The sequence below is a fragment of the Humulus lupulus genome, chromosome 8, assembly GCF_963169125.1.
Source record: "Humulus lupulus chromosome 8, drHumLupu1.1, whole genome shotgun sequence".
In the NCBI taxonomy this organism is placed as follows: domain Eukaryota; kingdom Viridiplantae; phylum Streptophyta; class Magnoliopsida; order Rosales; family Cannabaceae; genus Humulus; species Humulus lupulus.
In genome coordinates, this window is record NC_084800.1 from 23019812 (window position 1) to 23033605 (window position 13794).

The window sequence follows — 13794 nt, forward strand, 5'->3', positions numbered from 1 at the left end:
TAAATAAATATAACAAAATAGAGATGAGGATAAAAGAACATAAACAGCTCAAATACATTATATTAAGAACATAGTAAATCAAAGTAGCAAAATAACATCACTAGCATATGAAATCACCCGTAACCTTCCTAAGAAGATTATGCCATTATGCTCATGATTCTCACAAAATTCTAAGAAGAAAGTGAGTAAAATTTTTGCTATAGTTTCTTTATTCTAAAAATTACATACTAAATAGTTAAATAAGTCCCTATTTATAGAGTCTCAAAATGAGTTAAAATACAATTTAAATTAAATTTGGGGTTTACAAAAGATAACTAAAATATTAATAATAAAATTTGATTATAAAAATCATTATTATTATTATTTTTGTTGAATTGTCATTTTTGTTGTTGGGCTCAAACTTGTGCAGGTACACGCGTGGGGCTTGGAGTGCTACAAAGGAGCGCAGGCAGCCCGAGGCGCACACAATAAGCTGCTGCAGGCATCAGGTGGTAGGCATAAATGGCGGGGGAAAAAGGGTGCCACGCAGGCGCTGACTGGGCGCATCCGAACGCGTGACATGCTGCAGTTGGAGGGATGGGCTAATGAGACGCTGACTAGGCAGAGGAGGATGCGCCACGTGGCGCGCTAGGGAGAGGGAGAAGGTAGCAGGCCTGGGTTTTGAATTGGGCCTTTTGATTCCAAAAATGCAACTTTTTTCGCTTCTTTTTGTTTAGCTTTACTTATTCTTTTTGCTAGTGTTCAAATGCAATTTATTTCCTGAAAATTACACATAAATTAAATTAAAATTAATATTTTCAATTATAAAATATGTTACAATAAATTCATGAAAATATTAATTAAAACTTAATTTATTTTACACTTTAAAATTAATAAATTGACATTTTTGAGTACTAATCATAGGGCATTACATCCTGTATATATTTAAACTCGTTAATGAAAAATTTGACTCTTTCGACCGAAATTTTAATACCTAAATCGTCACTTAACTTTAATTACACGTTTAAAGTCCAAACGACTCGCTTAACAAGTTAAGCACAATTTTAATTACACAGTGTAACGGTCCTGAATTAGTAAAGTGTTATAACAAATATATACTCAGAAATTCCCTTATCATATTTACCCTCAGATGTTATGCTTCTTCATTCAGTATATATATATATATATAAATATATATATAATTTTTTTTTTTTTTATAATTACTATTGTGAATGTTGTCTTGTGACTGTGTTGAATGGTACTTCGTTTATGTTAACCACTTAGTTGTTTACTCAATCATTTTGGTCCTTACAAATACAAAAACATGACCTATCATCAATGTATTTTGATTAACATTGACTACCAATAAAAAATAATTTTAAAAAATGAATAAAATGATTCATCTCAACTTTTAAAACTACAAAGGTGATATCAAAATATACAAATAGGATATTTAGGATTTTTTCCACCCGAATGCCCCTGATTTTTTCAATCGGTTAAAAATTATCTCCGAACTGTTCACATTGTTGTAAAGTAGGACTTCTGTTAAGTTTTATCATATGTGGCTAACAGATTGTTCACTTGTCATTGCCACATCAATGCCATGTGTATAATTTAAAAACAAAATAATTTAAAATTAAAAAATATATAGTTCTTATAAAATATCAAAATTAAAAATAATTCAAAAATATAAAAAACTTTTTTCTTTTTTAATTCTTAAAAGATTAATTTTTTTTATAAATTCTTAAAAAATTAAATAAATAAATTTTTTAAATATTTTAAAAAATAAACTGAAACTCATCTATTTTTTTTGTTTGACAAAATTACATTATTTATTTTTATTAACGATGGAATTAATAAAGTTTAAATTAATTTAATTTAAGTTTTGTAAAAAAAAATATCATTTTCAGTTTATTTTTTATATTTGAAAATTTAATTTGATTATTCTTTTAAGAATTTATCCAAAAAAAATTAATCTTTTAAGAAAAAATATATTTTTTGAATTTTTGAAATATTTTATAAAAAATATATATTTTTAATTTAAAATTATTTTTTATTTTAAATTATACACATGCCGCTGAAATAGCAATGACAAATCAGCAATCTGTTAGCCACATAAAATAAAATTTAATGGAAACCTCACTTTACAACACTGAAAATAGTTCAGGAGTAATTTTAACGGCTCAGAAAAAAATAAAGGTGTACAATAATATATTGGTTATAGTTCACGAGACAAAAATCATAAATAGCCTATATATAACGAATAACAAACAATTAAAAATTCATTAACCAAAATATTATGAAAACTTCAAAACTAGTAATAATTAAGCTAATGTTTTATGAGTTTCTTAATCACTAAACTGAATATTATTATAATCTAAGTGAATGTATCAAAAAAGATCAGGTGGGTCTTGGAAACTTGTAGAGTCCGTTGTTGGCGATTGGACTTGTATTTGGGTACGTCGCAGTAAGCTTTGCCTGGTCATTGGATCATCAACAAATATGGATATGTAACATAAAGGCAACAAGTTGTACCATTGGATACATGGTTGTGGTGCTTGCTGCTGCTGCAACTGTTGTTGTTGCTGGTTAGAATAATTTAAAGAATTTAAGTATATTCCGATTGACCAAACCAACCATTATTATTATCTGCATCACTACCCCCAACTTGAAAATGGCTGTGATTGTGGTTGTGGTTGTGGCTGATTATCACTTACTGTAAAAAAAATCTCTCCTGGTATTGAACCTTTTGATCCCACATAACCACTACTACTTTGAGCAGTGACTGATGGAGCCATAGTAATATGTTGTTGTTGTGGTTGTGGTTGTGGCTGATCATCACTTATAGCAAAAAAACTCAAATCCGCATAATAATAACTTTGAGTAGTAGTAGTACTAGATGACGGAGCCGTACCAACAAGTGTGGAATGCTCAGGAACATTATTTAGTTCTCTTGTACTTGTCCCGTTGCCTCTGTTATGTTATGGCATAGCATATATTGATCAAGCAAGTACTACTTATTAATCTCAATATTATTGACAAATAATAGAGCTAGATTTTATAATCTCTAACTTGTTTGTGTAGTTGATGGTTCTGCGCTAAAAGTATTCTCACAATGACATTTTTCATAATAAACAAAGTATGCCAAATCAGAATGAATTTAGAGGAGTTATGTTTCATTAATATAATAATATTATGCAATATTATTTTGGCTTATGATAATGTTAATGAATAGATGATATATTTCTTCACCTTATAACAAGGGTAGTACTATTGTAAGCACTTTAATTTCTGCAGTTGCATCTAATTATGTGCTTCTTTATTGTCTGCATAAAAACACATATTGACTTGATCACTTATTTTAAGTAGTTTTTTATATATAAAGTAAATGGAGAAAAGTACAAGTTCTTTTTGACATATATTTTCAACAAGTGTAAATTTAAATCAAGTAGTTGTCTTTAGAGTCATTACCATATTAATAGACAAATCTATCGTGATAATGGCCTTCGATTCAAATGCACGTGGATTGCGAGCTTTAATTTTCTCTCGTGCCTCCATCACTTTGTCTTTGTTAACAAATTTATTCATGCAATCCTCAAATTTATTCCTCTAAATTAGAGATTATAAATTCTAGCTCTATTATTTGTCAATAATAGAGAAAATAACATATAACATGATATTTATAACATATAACAAAATTATTGACAAATAATAGAGCTAGATTTTATAATCTCTAATTTAGAGGAATTATGTTTTATTAATATTATAATATTATGCAATATTACATTGACTTGATCACATGTATTAAGTCATTTTTTTATACATAAAGTAAATGGAGAAGGTAATAAAGTAGGTGTGTTTAGAGAGTCATTACCGTATTAGTCGATAAGTCTATTGTGGTAATGACCTTCTATTCAAATGGATGTAGATTGGGAGCTTTAATTTTCTCTCGGGCCTCCATCACTTTATCTTTGTTAACAAATTTATTCATGCAATCCTCACATGTACAAGAATCTTCACAATGATTTCCAAACTGAGAAGATAAAAAAATAGATTAATTAATTTAAAAGAAATATAAATTATGTGTAACTAACCAATGTTTTTTTTTATTTCAACTTTCCCTTCTATAAAGCTAATCATGGTATAAATAAGATTGTATATGCAAGAAATTCATTCTCCTATCCAAAAATAAGATGTATTAATTATTATTACACACACATTATGATTATTGCTTGCTCATGCATTGAGACTTTTTACATGTACAACTTCGGTCACCTTCCTTTATTTTTTTTGCTTTGATTTCCACACCTTCATTCTCGTGAGTTATTTGCTTCCTTGAAACACAAGGGAAATTTGACTTTTAATGCATTAAGTGACACTGTATTTAAAAAATACCCTATCACTATATGACTCTCATTTTGGTGCTACTAATGACCTTACTACCCAAAATACCTGTAACGCCCCAACTCCAGGGACCGTTACGGTGCACATTGCAAACGGTGCTAAACTCGCTAATCGAGTCATTTGGCCATAAACGTGTAACTAAGTATGATTAGCAGTTTAGGGATTAAAAATTTTGGTTAAGATATAACGTTTCATTAGAACATTTAATATATACATTGGGATCCCAAAAATATAATTTAAAGGTCTATTACAAGAAAATATTTACAACCAGCCGATCTAAATAGCAAAACAGGGTTTAGCCCTGGTTCCTTTCCTTCAAACCTCGGCCGTGGCGGTCGAGCAGCTGCATATGTACACATCGTCACCTAAGCTCTCCAACTCAAGGATGGCCCAGCTTTCTTTTGCCTTTACCTGCACCACATAGCACCCGTGAGCCGAAGCCCAGCAAGAAAACTCATATGCTCATGAACAGTCATATCATGACATCAAATCATATCTGGCATGACTGGCAAACATAGATTTATTCAAGCATGCAAATGAATTCAAACAATGCTGGGGTATCCAGGATAAGAAATCCTGCCCTTCTGATTGGATGACTATTAAGTCAATCCTAATCAGATGAGTGTTTCAACACTTGAGGTTCTGGTAAACCATACTGAGTGACCAACAAGTAAGTCACTACGGGGCTCAGCACCCAAAGCCATGCATATGATGATCAAAATGATCATACAGAGCTTATAGCTCTGAACAGATGAGTGAATATCACTTTGAGGTTCTGTTAACCATACTGAGTGACTGACAAGCAAGTCACTACGGGCTCAGTGCCCATAGTCGTGTAACGAACCCATTACCTGGGCTTTCCTGCAATGGCTCTAATCAAATGAGTGACTGATGGGTAGTCACTAGCTTTAACAGATGAGTCACTGATGGGTAAGTAACACAAGCGCTTTTAGTTTTCATCGAACTTGAGGTCGGTCCGGCATTAATGCTCTTGTTGAGTTATCTAATGCAGAATGTCGATTAGATCTAATCTTTGTTGGCTTGCGTTGAACACGCTAAGGTCGTCCTGACTTATGAGTTAGCACCGTGTGACCATTGCCCAGTACCACTGCCGAACCTGACTAATGAGTCACAGCTTCACAGTTTATACTAACACCTTTGCCAATTTTGACTAATGAGTCAGTACCATGCACAAGTAAGCATTGCTACCAAACATATGTCATATGTCAAATATTCAAACGTAGGACATTCAACATGCTTACTTAACAGTTGCTAGCATAATTATGATCATGCGCAAACACAGAGACTCAAGCTCTGATCAATCTCACAGTCAATACTCATGGCATGCCCTAATCACATGTTTCTCGTGCGTCTCACTTAATCATCTAGCATGCCTCAATAATAATCATATGCAAATGAGCAAGATTGCTAAGCATTCAATATGCTATCAATGTTTACATTTAAACATCCAACATGCATCAAAGATAACCATGCATGTCACATATGGGGTGCAGTTTTCTTACCTCGAGTTCGAGCAAGAATTAGTAAAAGAACGACACTTGAGAACGATCAATCCTTTGGCCCTTTAGAGGTCACCTAGTCATAACCAAATATGGAATCCCATCAATAAAATAAATCATAGAAAGGTTTATAATCTAAAACCACACTCCCGAGATCCATCCCACACTCTCGGGACTCTTAATCTACCCAAACGGGGTAAAGGAACCAACCCCCGAACTTAAAAGTCATCCCGAGCCCAAAAAATAGGTTGCTGGAAAATCCACTAGCGCCGGGGCGCTGCCCCAAAGGCAGAGAACTCCAGAATCAGCCCTGCCTAGTGCTAGGGCGCCATCAGCAAACCAGAGAGAATTCTGGTCTTCTCCCCTGTGATTCCCTCTGAAACCAAGTCTCCAAACCAATCCCAAACATCATAAAAACATCAAATTCAACCCCAAAACCTCATCTACATCACACCCTCATCAAAACCAAAGCAATCTTACACAAGAACTTCCATGAATTCTCACAATTAACACCTCAAATTCCCAACTAAAAACTAACTTGTAAAACAGGGTAAAGCTTAAGTTCTTGGATGAAACCTTACCTCAAGTTGGATTTGAGTCCTCTTCAATGATTGAACTAAGTTCCTAAGCTCCCACCTTTGATCTCCTAGCTTGGTTCTTCAAGTTGGCTTCAAAAATTCCAAAGGATGGAAAAGGAGAAATGGTGTACGGGAAGGAGAGAAGAACTGAAGATGAGGATGCTCTGTTTTGGTCTTAAGGTTTCTACAGCCTTGAGTTGATATAAATCTTAGGGGTGAAAAGACCATTTTGCCCCTAGGTCAAATAAAGGCTTCTAAAGACTCCCAAGGGTAAAATCGCCATTTCCCGCCTATTTCGTTAATTATAATTAACACCCTCCAATTCCCGCTATTCTCAATATTCTCAAATACCAATAATTCACATCCTGTTACCCTTTAATTCCTGGCAACGTTCTAATCACCAAATTACCCCCAGACTCACTCCGAGCCCCGAACTTAATCCCGTTATGACCAGACCAAGAACTTGCATTCCATGATCGTCTCATGCCGAATGGCTCGAACCGATCCACATAAAATGTGGTATTATTTATAATTCACCCACATGCACGAAAATACACAATCACGCCCTCAACGGGCCAAATTACCAAAATGCCCTTATAATTAAAAATAAACACATATGCATGCATTTATCATCATATAATAATATAATTCACATAAACATGCATATAATCATTAAATATCATAATAAATCAATTATGGCCCTCCCGGCCTCCTAATCAAGGTCTTAAATCTTATTAGGAAATTTGGGGCATTACAATACCCCTGGCATTTTTTCTCATAGACCCTCCGTATGCTCTCCCAAAGTCCCGAAGCAAGCAAACTTTGTAACACTTAAACTCAATTGAATCCGTCAGAACCCAACCATTGTCTTCCACGACCACGGACAGGGGCTCCCAAAGTCTCAGAGTTGACGATCGGAGAAGGGGAAGGAGAAAACATCGAGCAAATAGACCAAACTTTTAGGAAACAACCCCAAAGAAAGCGAAGGTGGGGGATTTCATTTTTAATCTGCAATATGTGTATGTGCCTGGTTTTTTTTGTTGATTTTTGTTCATAGGATAGATCGGGGCTGGGGAATGAAGAAATCTAGGTTTTTTTCAAGATTTTTTATGCACCTCGATAGAAATCGAAAGGACTCGATAGTATATGTTAGGGTCTGGATTTGACTGTGCCTCAATAGGCCTCGATGGGACTCGATAAGACTCGATGAAATTTTAGGCTTATAGAAATTTTTAGCATATACCTCGATATGACTTTATGCTATTGGCCATATGCTAATTTAGCCTTTGCCTCGATAGGACTTGATGATATGGGTGCATGGCTGATTTTAGCACCTACCTCGATAGGCTTCGATAGGACTCGATGCTATTGGCCATATGGCTTATGTAGCCTTTGCCTCGATAGGACTCGATGATACGGGGCTTTGGGATTTTTAGCACCTACCTCGATAGGACTCAATAGTAACCAGATGATATCATGCTTTGGGATTTTTAGGGCCTACCTCGATAGGCCTCGATAAAACTCAATAGTAACCCGATGATATCATTCTTTGGGATTTTTAGCACCTACCTCGATAGGCCTCGATAGTAACCCGATGATATCATGCTTTGGGATTTTAGCACCTACATCGATAGGCCTCGATAGGTTTCGATAGTAACTGCCTCGATGGGACTCGATAGGCCTCGATAGTAACTGCCTCAATAGTGACCAGATTGTTATACATTTTTAACATTTTTGTTGTTGTTTTTTTTAAGATGTCTGACCTTATTGTGCCGTTGGAGAAGTACTTTCCTGGCCGTGTCACTTATAGGGGTAGTGCTTACTTGGATACCCTTATAGAGCAGTTTGAGAGGCATGGTCTTATTGAAAGGGCACAGGCATGCCCGTTGGGACAGTTCTTTAGGCGAAGCCTTTTAGTTTTTATGGGGTTCTGCTGCATCAGCTAATGTTGCGTAAGGTAGAAAGCAAGAAGCCTGAAGAGGGTCATGGGCAACACTCTGTGTAGATTTGGTATTGCAGAGTTTGCCCTAGTTACCGGGCTAAATATTGGGAAATCACCGTCCCCAAATGAGTTGAAAGAGCATTTTTCAAGTGATCGGATCATCCAGGAATATTTTAATGGTGATTCGAAGGTTAGTTTTGTTCAGTTGGAAGATGCTTTGAAGGCCTCGACAAACCCAGAAGATGCATTTAAGCTGGGTTTGTGCTATTTGATAGAGGGGGTACTGAATGCCCCAGAGAAGACAACGACGATATGGGGAGATTCCCTGAGGATGGTTGAGGATCTTAATTACTTTTTCAAGTATCCATGGGGGAAGTTGTCATTTAAGAAGGTTAGCAGAGGAGTTCAGAAGGACATGAAGAAGTAATTGAGGAAGTGTGACCCACAGCAGGAGAAGAGCTTCCATAAGTGGATCATCGGGATGATCGACAACAAGAGAGACCGAAACGTCTATACTGGGACGCATGGTGTGGCATGGTTCTTGCAGTTGCACACAGTCCAAACTTGGCTTTGGGATTCGGTATGTAAATTACATTTATGTTTTCAATTCAATCTTAAAATATATTGATGGTACTAACGAATTTTCATGTTTTTTCAGCATATTGATGCTGCTTTGCACATGCTACGCCGCCGACGCCACTTTTATCATGCTGCATTTCGGCAGGATGCTGCGATCATGAACACCACCTTCCCCCAGGTGTGCCTAGGTCGTTGGAATCATTTCAGAGAGACCGGCACTAAGTATACATGGGACGACGATGTGCTGAAAATGTTGAAGGGCGATGATAATCAATTCCTTGTATCATGGCAAAATGTGAGTGAAGTATATTTTGCCTTGCACATCGAGAAAGTTGCACATTGGATCGCCATTGAAGTCTCCATTCCAACGTGGCGCATCAACATTTATGATTCCAACCATAGTGTGCTCAGTCCCACTCTGATGAAGGAAGTGATCAAGCCTTGGTGCTTATTGTTGCCTTCGTTGTTATGGTGTTCTGGCATGTTTGACGACCATGAGGACCTCCAGGTATCTCCTGAGCAGAACGCAAAGCCTTTTTCATATTGTCGTATTCCTCCGGAGGAGTGTCCTTAGACTAAGACAAGGTATTCCCCTATTTAATTAGTGTATTTTGAAATCTGAAAATTAAAGTTACTTTTATCTTCTATTGACACAAAATCGATTATATGCAGTGGGGATTATGGTATGTTTGCCATCAAACATATCGAGCATTTGGTTGCCAGGCTACCACTCGATACCGTTATCGATGAGAACATCCAGCATTTCAGGACCAAGTGGTGTGTGGACCTATTCTATCAGAATTTGTCCCCATGATGCTCTTTATATTTTCTTCATACACATATTGTATAGTATAGCATATAGTTAGTTTTGTATATTATTTTTTATCAAACAATATTTTTTGAAAAAGTTATTAAATAAAAAAGTACTAAATTCACATAATGTGTCTGCCTCGACATCCAAACCAACAAAGTATTAGAAGAAGTACTCCATATAATAAATGCAGCAAAATCAATTGAATAATTACATAACACAAATTTTTAAATCCTAGCCTTACATGACTTCCTATTGTGCCCACTACCACCACATCTGTTACACTTACGTGGCTTGACAATCTTTTCCCCGCGTGAAGCATAGTGATTTGTCTTTCGCCTACCCACTTTCTGCTTCCTGGGCCTTCCTACAGGGGTTTTCTCAACAGGAACGCCGACAACCGTATCTCTGATGTGATCAGGGATTACCCATTCATCCTCGTTCCCAACGGGGTAAATAGTATCTTTATAAGTGTCCTTCAATGCCTCAATTCTATAGTAAGGGGAATACAATGAGTAAATGTTTATGCTTCTTTTTCTGGCTGCAGCAAAAGCTTGTACACAGGGTATCCCAATGGTTTGGAACATGCCACAAGAGCATGATTTTGTGGCCAAGTTCACCTCACCATCACCATTACCATCGACCACAAGAAATTTGTGATGACCAAGGACTTGGACATCCAAAAAAATTGCTTTATCACCTATTTGCTTCAAATCCTTTTCCATCTCATGTGATAACACAGTTGTTACTTTTGCAACTCTTTCACGTCTATCTGCAAACCAAGACTGAAGAGTGAATCTTATGAATTCAAGAAAAGTGGCAACTGGAAAGCTCCTTGCCTCCTAGGTTTTATTGTTAATGCTTTCTGCGTAGTTACTCGTCATCATATTGTATCGGTTACCAGGAAAATAAGCGATACTCCACCTTTCAAAGCCAATTCCCTCTAGATATTGAGCAATGGGCGGATCAATTACCTTAATCTTGTCAAAGAACTTGTGAAATTTAGTTCTTAGAAATGCGTACGCTGCACACCCCATGATGTCTTGCACGTGGTTAGTTTTGAATTTTTCCACCACATTCATACAGATGTGATGGTAACATGCACCGTGATAGGCATCTGGGAACACAAACTCCAAAGCATGGTTAATGCTTTTATGCCTGTCCGATACAAAAGCAAGGTTCTCAACGTCCCATATGGCTTCCTTCAATTTTCTCAGGAAATAAGTCCAAGAGTTATGATTCTCACTATCCACCAAAGCAAACGCAATTGGAAACAACTGGTTGCTTGCATCCAACGCAACAACACAGAGCATGTGGCCACCATACTTATTCTTCAAGAATGTACCATCCACACAAATTACAGGACGACTGTACTAGAAACCACGCCTAGAAACACCGAGGGAAAAGAAGCAATACAAGAAACGACCATCTTCTGCTACAAAATCAGTAATTGTACCTGGGTTCTTATGCTCCAACTGACATAGGTATCCAGGTAACTTGGAGTATGATTGATAAGCGTACAAAATATACGCTTATTTATAACATTTTCAGATTGATTTGGTTGTTTTTCTCAAGAGAAAGTTTCTATTTAATATGTTTGGTGAACTTGTGCAGTGTGTCGTAATAATTCTGATTTGTTCGAGAATGTTGATAAATATTTGTTTGAGTAGTCAAAATTGGTGAACATTTGGGAAATTCGGTACAGGCGATATATCGCCTGCCTTGGGCGATATATCGGCACAAGGAGCAGTTTCAATTTTTGGCTTAGCAGAAACGACATCAGAAACTCGCGTTTTTATCGAGCACTTTCAACAGGCAATATATCGCAGTGTCTTAGGCGATATATCAGCACAAGGGCATTTTTGGAAATTATTATGTAAATTCGTAGGTTTTTGGATTTTTGGTAAAGAGAATAAAAAGAAGATCGAAAAGGACAGAAAAGAAAATAAACATTCTGACGGCAGAGGGAAAGAAACAGAGAAGAATCCACGTTTATTTTGTTTGTGTTTATTTATGCTTTTGAATTTTAGATTGTGTGATGAAGTTTAATATTATGAACTAAATTTTTATTTAGAGTATTTTAATGTAGTCACTGGATATTCTATTCGTCTTTAATGCAATTTCTATGACTTTTTGAATTTATGGTTATCTATTGTTCTTATGTTTAATGCTTGTAATTGATTGGCCATCTTTTGCATGATCATTGGTTTTAATTCAATATCTGAAAAGTGCGAATTAGAATAGCTTTAGGCAATAGACATAGATTTCAATTTAGAACGAAAGTATCAAATTGGTTTGTGTAGCAATTAGGTTTTTGTTCTTAATGCGGTTTCTGTGTTGAATTTATCACAGACATGTAGAAAATTCACAAGTAAACTGAATATTTTATATCTTGAGAAAGAATAGAATTGTCAATAGTAAACTTGCTATAATCATAAATCAAAGAAACATATTTGTTGTATTAGTGATTGAATAGAATTGAAGGTTGATGAAATTAGAATACTCTAATATTTCGCTTATATTAAATTTCGTTAATAAAATCTTGCTTTGCTAGTTTATTGTTCATTGTTAATTGTCACTAAATTTTCATTAGTCAAATAGAAATAAAAGTTTGCTATTGGTAATTATTAGATCAATTCCCTGACGGAACGATACTATATTTCCACTACTATTACTTGTTTATTCGATTGCGTATACTTGCGCAGTAGTAAAAATTCGCAACAAGTTTTTGGCGCCGTTGCCCGGGAATTGATATTCTATTAATATCAAAATAGTTAATTTTTATTCTAATTTGGCTGTTTTTATTATTTGAACTAATCCAAGTTGTCGCATTTTGTTTTAATAGGTGAATCTTTTGTATGCGACGTGAAGGATCTGCAAATATTTGGCCTGTTAATCCTGAAATCGAAAGATCCTGCAGACAAAACAGAAGGAAAAAGAGGTTGGAAGCATCAATGGCTGCCAACCAAAGAGACGGGGTTAACAATAATGATGGTCAAAATCACATCACTCAGGACCAAAATGTGCGAGCATTAAGAGATTATGTGCTCCCTGCTGTCACAGGAGTGCACTCGTACATTAGGCCGCCTACTATTACTGCCAATAACTTTGAGATTAAGTTGGCGATGATACAAATGGTCCAGACTTCTGTTCAGTTTGGTGGTCTCCCCAATGAGGATCCTAACTTGCACATAGTGAATTTCCTTGAGCTATGTGCAACGTTTAAGTTTAATGGGGTGAGCGATGATGCAATAAGGTTGAGATTGTTCCCTTTTTCACTAAGGGACAGGGCAAAAAGTTGGCTTATTTCTCTACAGGCCAACTCAATCAATACATGGGAGGAACTAGCTCAGAAGTTTCTCTCAAAGTTCTTTCCTCCTGCAAAAGCTGCTAAGTTGAGGGGAGAAATCAATAACTTCTATCAGAATGAGGGAGAATCATTGTATGATGCTTGGGAAAGATTCAAAGACCTGCTCAGGAAATGCCCTCATCATGGTATAGAGAAGTGGATGTTAGTCCACAATTTTTATAATGGGCTTTGCGGTACTACTCGCACTATAATAGATGCAGCAGCAGGTGGTGCTTTCATGAGTAAAGGGGCTAATGAGGCATATGAATTGTTAGAGGAGATAGCTATGAACAATTATCAGTGGCCTGCTGAACGAGACACTTCACAGAGAAAAGTAGCTGGGGTACATGAATTAGATGCTATCACTGCTTTAACTGCTCAGGTTGCTTTATTGACAAAGCAGTTGCAACAAAACAAGATCTCAGCTCAAGCCCAGGCTATACAGATGCAATCAGGGTGTGAATTATGTGGAGGGCCTCATTTGTATGAACAGTGTACAGCGGCCAACATGTATGGTAATATGCCAGTTAACCAGGCTCAGGTACAGGCAGTTGGTAATTTTCAGAGGCCTTATCAGAATCCGTTCTCCAATACTTACAATCCTGGGTGGAGAAATCACCCAAATTTCTCAT

General features: G+C 36.1%; 1 non-coding gene across 1 annotated transcript; it reads right to left on the bottom strand.

Annotated features, from left to right (window-relative positions):
- Nucleotides 1-13205: 13205 nt before the first annotated feature.
- On the bottom strand, nucleotides 13206-13312 carry LOC133798980 (small nucleolar RNA R71). Its single transcript, XR_009876191.1, has one exon. It is a non-coding gene; the product is annotated as a small nucleolar RNA R71 (small nucleolar RNA).
- Nucleotides 13313-13794: the final 482 nt, after the last annotated feature.